Source organism: Arachis duranensis, chromosome 5, assembly GCF_000817695.3.
Source record: "Arachis duranensis cultivar V14167 chromosome 5, aradu.V14167.gnm2.J7QH, whole genome shotgun sequence".
In the NCBI taxonomy this organism is placed as follows: domain Eukaryota; kingdom Viridiplantae; phylum Streptophyta; class Magnoliopsida; order Fabales; family Fabaceae; genus Arachis; species Arachis duranensis.
In genome coordinates, this window is record NC_029776.3 from 7,934,763 (window position 1) to 7,944,140 (window position 9,378).

Consider the following 9,378-nt stretch of genomic DNA (forward strand, 5'->3'; position numbering starts at 1 on the left):
AACGGTGAGAATCAAATTAAAAATAAAATCACAAGTAATAACCAAATAAGTTCAATTTATATTTAAAAAAATTCTAAATTCCAAACATAAAAATCGAAAAGAACCAAAAAAAATAATAACTCAATAAAAGACAATGTTTCACCAAAACAAACATATGTTTGGCATTATTCTATTAGATAGACTCTAAAAGAGATTCCAAAACATGTGCATCCAAATTCTCAAGTTTCTTTCTCAATCTTGATCTTCTTGCAAGTTGAGGTATCTCCTTCCACCTTCGAATCTTCCGACTCCGAGGATAGTCACTTAGTTGGTGTAATAGCACTTTCCAACAATTCAGATTCATCATTGGCCGCAACTTCAATGGAGAATTCAAGCAACAAATTCTGTACAAAAAACCACGTTAAATTAAAGACTTCTTTCTAACCTTTGATTTTATCTCACTAATATTTTTTGAATAAAATTAAGATCTAATTTTGAGAGAACAAACAAAAAAAATATTTTTTGAACAAATACCTTAGTACCTTCTACTTTCTCTCCTTCAATGATTGAGGATGTCTTTGAAATTAGAAACAAAGCACCGGTGTAGTCAACATCCTAAAATTATAATTAATTATTATTTATAAATTAGATACTACTAATGACCAAGAAAGCAAAAAATAAATTAATTTTTAATAGAAGTACACTTATATATACTCACAATTTGAATAGGGTGAGCCTCTTTGAATTTATTTATGAGATCCACATTATTAGTCATCTTCTTAACTTTATAAGAAGGTGAAAAATATGAAATATCGTATATTTGAACTTCAATAATGAAGAGAAAGATCTTATCAATTAGGTTGAGTAAAAGTGTAGGTGTATCTGATAGATCTCCTTTCTACAGGATATTACATAATATATTAATAATAAATAATATAAAAAGTACAAATAAAAATATCTTCACTAATGCTTTTAGAAATAAATATTGGTTAGATCTTACCAATAGGAGTGGATCAAGTATCTCTACACAGCTCTCTTCCAAAACTTGTTTTGTTATGGCAATGGAGAATTTTCGTAACTTGATAGTGTCCATAACCATATCACTCGTATACGTACACACAAATTGTAGATTGTAGGATTGATGTTAGCAATTTTGTGAATATCAGCCATTGGAATAAGTAGGGAGATTTTGGATATATGTAAAGAAAGGGATTGATGTACTTTAAATTGTGGTGCTTTACATCTCTCATAACTTATCCTTTTATAGTTGTATCATAACTAAATTTTTTAAAATTTGGTTGACTTTAATTTAAAATTTAAAAAACAACAAACTAAGTTAAACAACCCAAATTTAAAATTTAAAAATAACAACTTAAATAAATAATAATTTAAAAATTCTAAACTAACGTAAATATTTATTTATTGTAATATTAGTATGTAACAACCGAAGAATAATTAACGTAAATTTTTTTAAAACTCTAAATTTCTTTAAAAGAATTTATATAGCTACAATTTAAAAAAAATCAATAAAATTTTAAAAAATTATGCTAAAAAGAATTAACAGATTTTTAAAAAATAGTGTTAAAATATAAAAAAGAACAATCTAAATAAAATTTAAAAAATAACAACTTAAATAAAATAATTTAAAATTTAAAAAATAACAACATAAGTAAAATAATCCAAACAAATAAAACAATTTAAAATTTTAAAAATAACAACCTAAGTAAAACAACCCAAACTTAAAATTTGAAAATAACAACCTGAGCAAATAATAATTTATAATTTATAAATATAAATCTAAAAATTTCTAGTAACGACACGTAAGCAAATAAACTTCCAGACTCAACGTATGAGCGCCACGTCAGCAAATGAGCTCCCCATTTGTATTACTATAAAGATATCTATTTTAAATTAAATTAGATCATTTGATAGTTGGTTATTTATTTAAATTTTGAAATTAACATCAAGAAAGAAGTGTGGAAACAGTTACAAGAAATTCAAATTTTCTGCAAGTGGTGTACAAATGGTAACTGTTAACTAATATTAGGCTAGTCTATAAATAGAATTTTAGGAAAATATTGTAATCAGTTCAGTTTTTCTTGGAAAACACTTAGAAATCAAAAAACGCTCTCAACCCCTTGGCATCACAGAGTAAAATTGGAAATCTTAAGTAATTCCTCTGAATTCAAACACTTGTACTTCTCTTTCTTTCAGTTTTTATTAATAAAATTCCTCTACTTTTACGTCTTTTTCTCTTTTACGTTCATGTTTATTCCTTCATCTTCTTTTTAATTTCCTGTTTGTTTTAATTTCTGCATTTTACTTTGCTTCCGGCACCTTGCAGGTTTTCTTTTTATTTTTAATTTTACTTTCGAAACTACAATTGAGACCTTAAGACACCGACAAAAGGAGTCGTTTTCGCTCCTTAAATTGAGATTGTGAAACAAAATTCGAAAATTGTTGATTTATTTGTTGTTAACAATGGAACAAAAATTTGAGTAAAATAAATTGGCACGCTCGGTGGGACATTGTCAATAGATTGTAGTTTGTCAAAAGAAAAATCAAGAGTTTTGAATTTGCATGCGCAGTGGTAAGTTCGTGCGTCCAGAGCCAAGAAAATCAGCGTCAGTTGACATGTCAAATACTTCTGTAGCATCTTCTTCTATTTCTAGTGATGAGATTAGAGGAAATGAATCCGGAAATTCTCCTGTGATTTCAAACGCAGAGCCTACCTTGATGTCAGTGAGGCATGATGGCGTTGACCATGCCATACAGGGTTAAATGCAACTCACATAAATACCGTGGGGTGGCCGCCATATGACTTGCCACCGGGGTATGTCCCCTCCATGGTGACACAAGAATTGCCTGTGCTGTGCCTCTCTACTCAACTTTTCAAAATCCTATTTGCCAAAAAATCCATATGGCATGTCAAATGTACCTGTTTCTGGGGCGTCAGGTTCACACGCATCACAACAAAAATTTTCACATTCTATTAATACAGGAAATAACAGTGCATTTAATTCTACTACATCCACGGTCACTAGGGTAGAAAATTCCAAACCTGTATTTCCTGATATGTCAAGAGCAATGCCTGTTAATCAACCTAGCCAAATTGTGGGATCTTTAGCAAATATTAGGCAACAGATGGATGAAAGCCACCATGATCTAGTAAACATGTTAACTCATCAAATGGTGACAGTTTTAAATTCTCTTTTAGAAAATACAAACACTAGAATTGAACAATTAAATAGGCAAGTCAATAGGATTGCTACTGTGGTAAATTTAGAAGAAAATGATAACTAGGGTTTAAGATTTGATAATGTCAATCAAAATGGTGGAGCAATTCCTAATTATGATGTCCATATGCCTAGACATGGTCAAAATACTGATGATATGTTAGAAAGACTTAGGCAAAACAACTTAGGGGGTAATCTTAGCAAGAAATGTTGAACAAGTGTTAAACTGTTTGGGATTTAATGTTGGTTGCTTAAATAGGCCATATTTTGTGTCTGTTTTTCCTGAATATGTCCAACAAGCAGAGTTCCCAAGGGGTTGGAAAATTCCAAAATCCCTTACAAAATTTTCTGGAGAAGAAAATGAGTCTACAGTAGAGCATATTGCTCGACATACTGTTGAAATTGGGGAAGCAGCTTCTAATGAATATCTCAAGATGAGATACTTTTCTTCTTCTTTAACAAAAAATGCATTTACATGGTTCTCCAACTTGAGACCAAATTCTATTCATTCTTGGGCGCAGTTAGAAAGAAATTTTCATGATCAGTTTTTTCGAGGTGAATTGAAAGTTAGTCTTACAGATTTATTCTCTGTCAAACGTGCAGAAGGAGAATCCATTGATACTTATTTAGCGCGGTTTAGAAACATGAGGAATAAATATTTTACTCCGATTCCAGAATCTGAAGTTGTCAAAATGGCTACTAATGGGCTAGAATTTGGAGTTAGGAAGAAGCTTGTTAATCAACATACTTTAGATCTTTTCCAATTAGTTGAGAGAGTAAGACAGATAGAACAAATTAAGAAAGAAAAAGAAAATTTTAAAAAGGGTTAAAAAAAGGTTGCATATGTTGATTGTTTTTCCGATAGTAGTGACTTAGATGAGAAAGAGATTTATATTGCTGAATTACGTGGGGTCCTCCTTATGTATGCAAATCTTTGAAGCCTGTTAAAGGAAAAGAAAAAGTTTCTTCTTATTCTAAAGTTGAAAATAAGACTTATTCTTTTGATATTTCTAAGGCAGATCAAATATTTGAGGTTTTATTAAAAGACAAGCAGCTTATTTTACCTGAAGGAAAAAGATGCCTACAACTGATGAAATAAAGAATAAGAAATTTTGTAAGTTTCATCAGGTATTTTCACATACCACTAACAATTGCGTCTGTTTCAGGGACTTGATACAAAAAGCAATTGAGGAGGGAGGATTAAAGTTTGAGGATAAAACTACTATGAAGGTGGACACTGAACCAATTGCTGCTGATTCAAATTATGTTGAGCCATTCAATTTATCAATCAACATGATAGAAGTTGATGCCACAATGGTTAGTGCTAAAGATGAAAATAAAGACCTGAGAGTCTTTGAACAAGATAAGAGGCCAGTTTATCCTCGTCGTGGTGAGGATTCGTTAGACTTTTTGTTGAGAATTAAAGAATCTGACAGCACCATCGCCATGTGCCCAAAGTGCAATGCTATTTTTGACAAGGAAGTTGCAAAAGAGTTTGAAAAGTACAAAGTTGAAGAGAAAGAAAAGGCTGAGTTGAGAAAGAAGATTGCTGAAAAAGAAAATGAAACTAACGAGCTAAAGCGGAAAATAGCCGAGGAAAAATAAAAGTTGGGCGGTCAAACGCCTTTGAACAAGTGCGTCAACAATACTGGGGTACAACCCGTCAACCAGAAGATGAAGACTGTGGTCATGATTGATGGAAAACCTGATGGATTTTCTCAAAAGACAAGAGTTCCTCCAACCAAAATTTTAAACAATAAATGGGTCCAGAATGTGAGAAATGTGCAGAATCAACCTACTACTTTTGCAAGAGAAAAAAATAAATGGGTGAAGCCTAGACCTTTTAAGCCCTGGTACTATGAGTCTCAGTTATGGAACATGAATCATGCACAAAAAAGAGGTAATATATATATTCCAAAAAATGTGTCTATTCCCTCAAAGCCAATTTATTCTTGTTATAATCCTGACATGCAGTAGGTTCCTAATTATTCTCCTTGGCCAAATTGTCAAAATATTCCAAAATATTCTCTTTTTACAACTTTTGAGCAGAAAGAGAATATACCTGAGTATGTTCCTTTGGATATATACAAGAGACACGGAGTAGATTTTCCTCCTTTGTCGACCATGGCCAAGTCTGCAGAAACAGGCAATTCTTCTAATCACCCTAAATGCAATAAAAATGTAAAGAAGAATCTTGTTGGGAAGAAGGTAATGGTTGAAAACAAGGGAGAAAAGGATGAAGATTTAATTACTGATAATTTTGACATTGGTTTTGATGACAGTTTAGAGGCAATATTTGGTGTTAAGCAACATATAGCTATGGTGTTAATACTGCCTGAGGAATATAGTCAAGTCCAGGAAGTAGAGTCATTAGAAGATGATTGTTATGATGTCTTCCCTGAAAGCGAATGCTTATTGCTAGATGACAATATGTGTGGTGGATGATTATTTGAGAAGCCTACTGAAAATGATAAGGAACACTTACGTCCACTGCATATCAAGGCTCGTGTTGATGGAAGGATAGTCAATAAGATTTTGGTTGACGGGGGAGCTGTTGTTAATCTCATGCCTGAAAGAATGATGGAAAGGCTTGGAAAGACTGAAAAAGATCTGAGTAAAAGTAGCATTGGGGTAACAGATTTTAATGGAAGGACTTCTTCTGTTAGAGGTGTGGTTCTGCTGTCAATTGAGGTTGGTTCTATCAATAGGCCGACTCTATTTATTTTGGTTCCTTCAAAGGCTGGTTTTAACTTGCTTTTGGAATGTGACTGGATTCATGGAATGGATTCTATTCCATCCACTTTACATCAAAAATTGATTTTCTGGAATGAAGATGGAGGAATGGAAGAAGTTCTTGCCTGAAATATTAGAAGAATTAAGTATAATCAAATCCTTGTGAACAGAGGAAGCCCACCATAGTAGATGAAATTGGAGAGAGTGAGAGGCACCGAGTTGAAGAAGAAGCTTAACACTAACGTATTCTTTAAAAATTTTATAGACTTAGAAATTCTGTTAAGTCTATTACTAGTAGGCATTTAATCTGTCAAGCGGATGTGTCTAAAATGTCAATAAACAACTAAGTTTTCCCACTTTCAATCATTGTATATCTTCAAGTGAGAAATCTTAGGAGTATCTTGTTAGGCAAAAAATTATTTTTATAAGAAAATTATAAAAAGAAATAATTAGTTATTTAGTAATGTTCCTATATATAATATTTATATCTATTTTAAATTAAATTAGATCATTTGATAGTTGATTATTTATTTAAATTTTGAAATTAACATCAAGCAAGAAGTGCGGGAACAGTTACAAGAAATTCAAATTTTCTGCAAGTGGTATACAAATGGTAACTGTTAATTGACATTAGGCTAGTCTATAAATAGAGCTTTAGAAAAATATTGTAAGCAATTCAGTTCTTTTTGGAAAACACTTAGAAACCCAAAAATGCTCTCAACCCCTTGGCATCACAGAGTAAAATTGGGAATCTTAAGTAATTCCTCTGAACTCGAACACTTGTACTTCGCTTTCTTTCAGTTTTTATTAATAAAATTCCTCTACTTTTACGTCTTTTTTCTTTTACGTTCATGTTTCTTTCTTCATCTTCTTTTTAATTTCCTGTTTGTTTTAATTTCTGCATTTTACTTTGCCTCCGGCACCTTGCATGTTTTCTTTTCATTTTTAGTTTTACTTTCGAAACTACAATTGAGACTTTGAGACATCCACAAAAAGAGTCGTTTCCGCTCCTTAAATTGAGATTGTGAAACAAAACTCAAAAATTTTTTATTTATTTGTTGTTAACAATGGACCAAAAAATTGAATAAAACATTATTATTTTAAATTTGACTGAATTATTTTTTACTGTTATTATACATATTCATACATTCTAAAAGTTGTATGAACTTATTATTTTATTTAATATTAAAAATACTGCGACTAATTATAATATATATTTTTTCATTAATTTTGTTCAAAAATACAACATTAGGATTATTTAGGGAACTATCTGAAATCGGACTTATTGAACTTAAATGTGTGGCCCAAACGTTTAAAAGAGATGGTCTCCAACTGGTCTATGTCTGTGAGCTGCCTTTCGAATTGTTTATATGCTTGAATAGGTGGGGGTGGCACCTGCAAGACACTTCGATGCCTAAGTCAGCAAAAAATTAAGCAGATTTAGAATATTGGAATTTAAATATACCTGAGAGGTGTCAGTGTATTTATATAGGTAATGAGTCAATAATTACCGGTGAATTAGTTCTACTACTATTGGTGGTGGATAACCGTCCCTTATGGGTGAGAGATTTACTGAGGCGGTTATTCACTTAGATAAGTGCTAATTGCCTAGTGGCGTTGAACCCGACCTCTTTGTGGAGGTCGGATAGACGGTAAAAACCAATCTTTTAGATTGGGCCTTTTAGTTTAATTTGGACCTAATTTATCATTTGAATTAGAGTATGAATAAGAATCATCATTTTTACGTATGTTATTTTTATATGACATGCAGTATAATTTCGATAGCATCTAAAAAAATCAAGTTATCATCTTTAATTTATTTTTAATTTTCATTAAAAATTTAAATTAAAATTAAATAAAATTAAAAAAATATGAAAAAATAAAGATAATGAGATATGTAAAAAAGTAATCACGATCTTTTTTTATTTATTTTTTGTTATATATCAAAATAAATGAGTTTAAAAATTTTAATACATAATTCATGGCAACTTATAACTATTTATGTTCGAATATAAATACTTATATTCTAAGGCACGTGTAAAATAAATTAAAAATTTAGTACATAAATTATGACACTTTTAGACTATTTATTTACAATTCTAAATAATTATATTTTAAGATGGTTTATGTGTTAAACGATTTGAAATTTTAATTTAACTCATAAACTATTTTTTTAAATTATTTATATATAAATTTGGGAGGATTTATATAATATTAGAAAAAGAATATTTGTGTAATTAATTCTGTTTTAGGAGATTTTGGTAATTTAAATTTTTTTAATTTATTCATGTATAAAATCCATATAATTTCATCACGTTTATTAATCATTATATATATTTGTTAGGTCAATTATAAGGTACAGATGTTAATTGGTATAGAGCTAAAGAGATTCCTTTAAATACAACGATAGATTGACACGTAGTGTATGTGTCATTCATATTCATGATTGCTGTCGGTGAATAGCAGAAGTGTCACAGAAGAGGCAAAGGAGATAGCTCATAGCTGTTGAGCCGTGTAGCGCCTGAGCTCCGAAAATCCGTTACGGGAATGGGTTTTTTTTATTATTTTTTGGTCAGTGTTACAGGAATGCTATTGGATACATTGTTATCGTGTTTTGGGCCTTTTGGATTTGAGTTTGAAGAAGTTCGGCCTCATTTTTTTTTCATTTGTGATAATAGTTGTTTGTTGAGAAAGGAATAAAATAAAAGTGGGCCCGTTCAGGGCAAAAGATGTTAGGAGGGTAAAATTCTAAGGAGTAATACTATACTGAAGAGTTTTTTAACCAAACAAAAAAAATTATAGTGAAAAGTGATGATTTTTTGAAAAATAAAGATTATGTTTTTATGTAAAAAGAAATCCAGTTTTTAAAAAATGCATTGCATATATTTTTTTAATTTAGTTAAAATATTTATTGTTCACCTATTTCTATTCTTTATAAAAAGAAAATCATTAAGGTATTGGGAATTGCATTTCCAAAAAAATTCATTGGAATAAAAAGAAATAAAAAAGTTTTAAATGAGATAAATTGAACCAATAATTGGCACATATAAGCAATGTTATTATCATTATTTGTCTAATTAATCCACTATAAAAATAGCAAAAAATTTTAGTTTTCTAAAACCTTAAAAAATATAAATGGAGTGACCTTTGAATTACATAACTTAAGATTCAAATGTAATTTTTTAAATGAATATCAGTTGATAAGACATTACATTCTTATAAAATTTTAGTTATAAATTTAAAAAAAAAATAACAATTATTTTGGTATCTATGTGGGTAATAATTCTATTGCTCTATCAACATAGATTTAGCAGAGAAATATAAAAATTTGTATTTTTAAGATATAATACATATTTTTATTATATTAACAAAAAATATAATAATAAAAGCTTAAAGTTATATCATTTATTTTTTAACAAGGACCTTTATT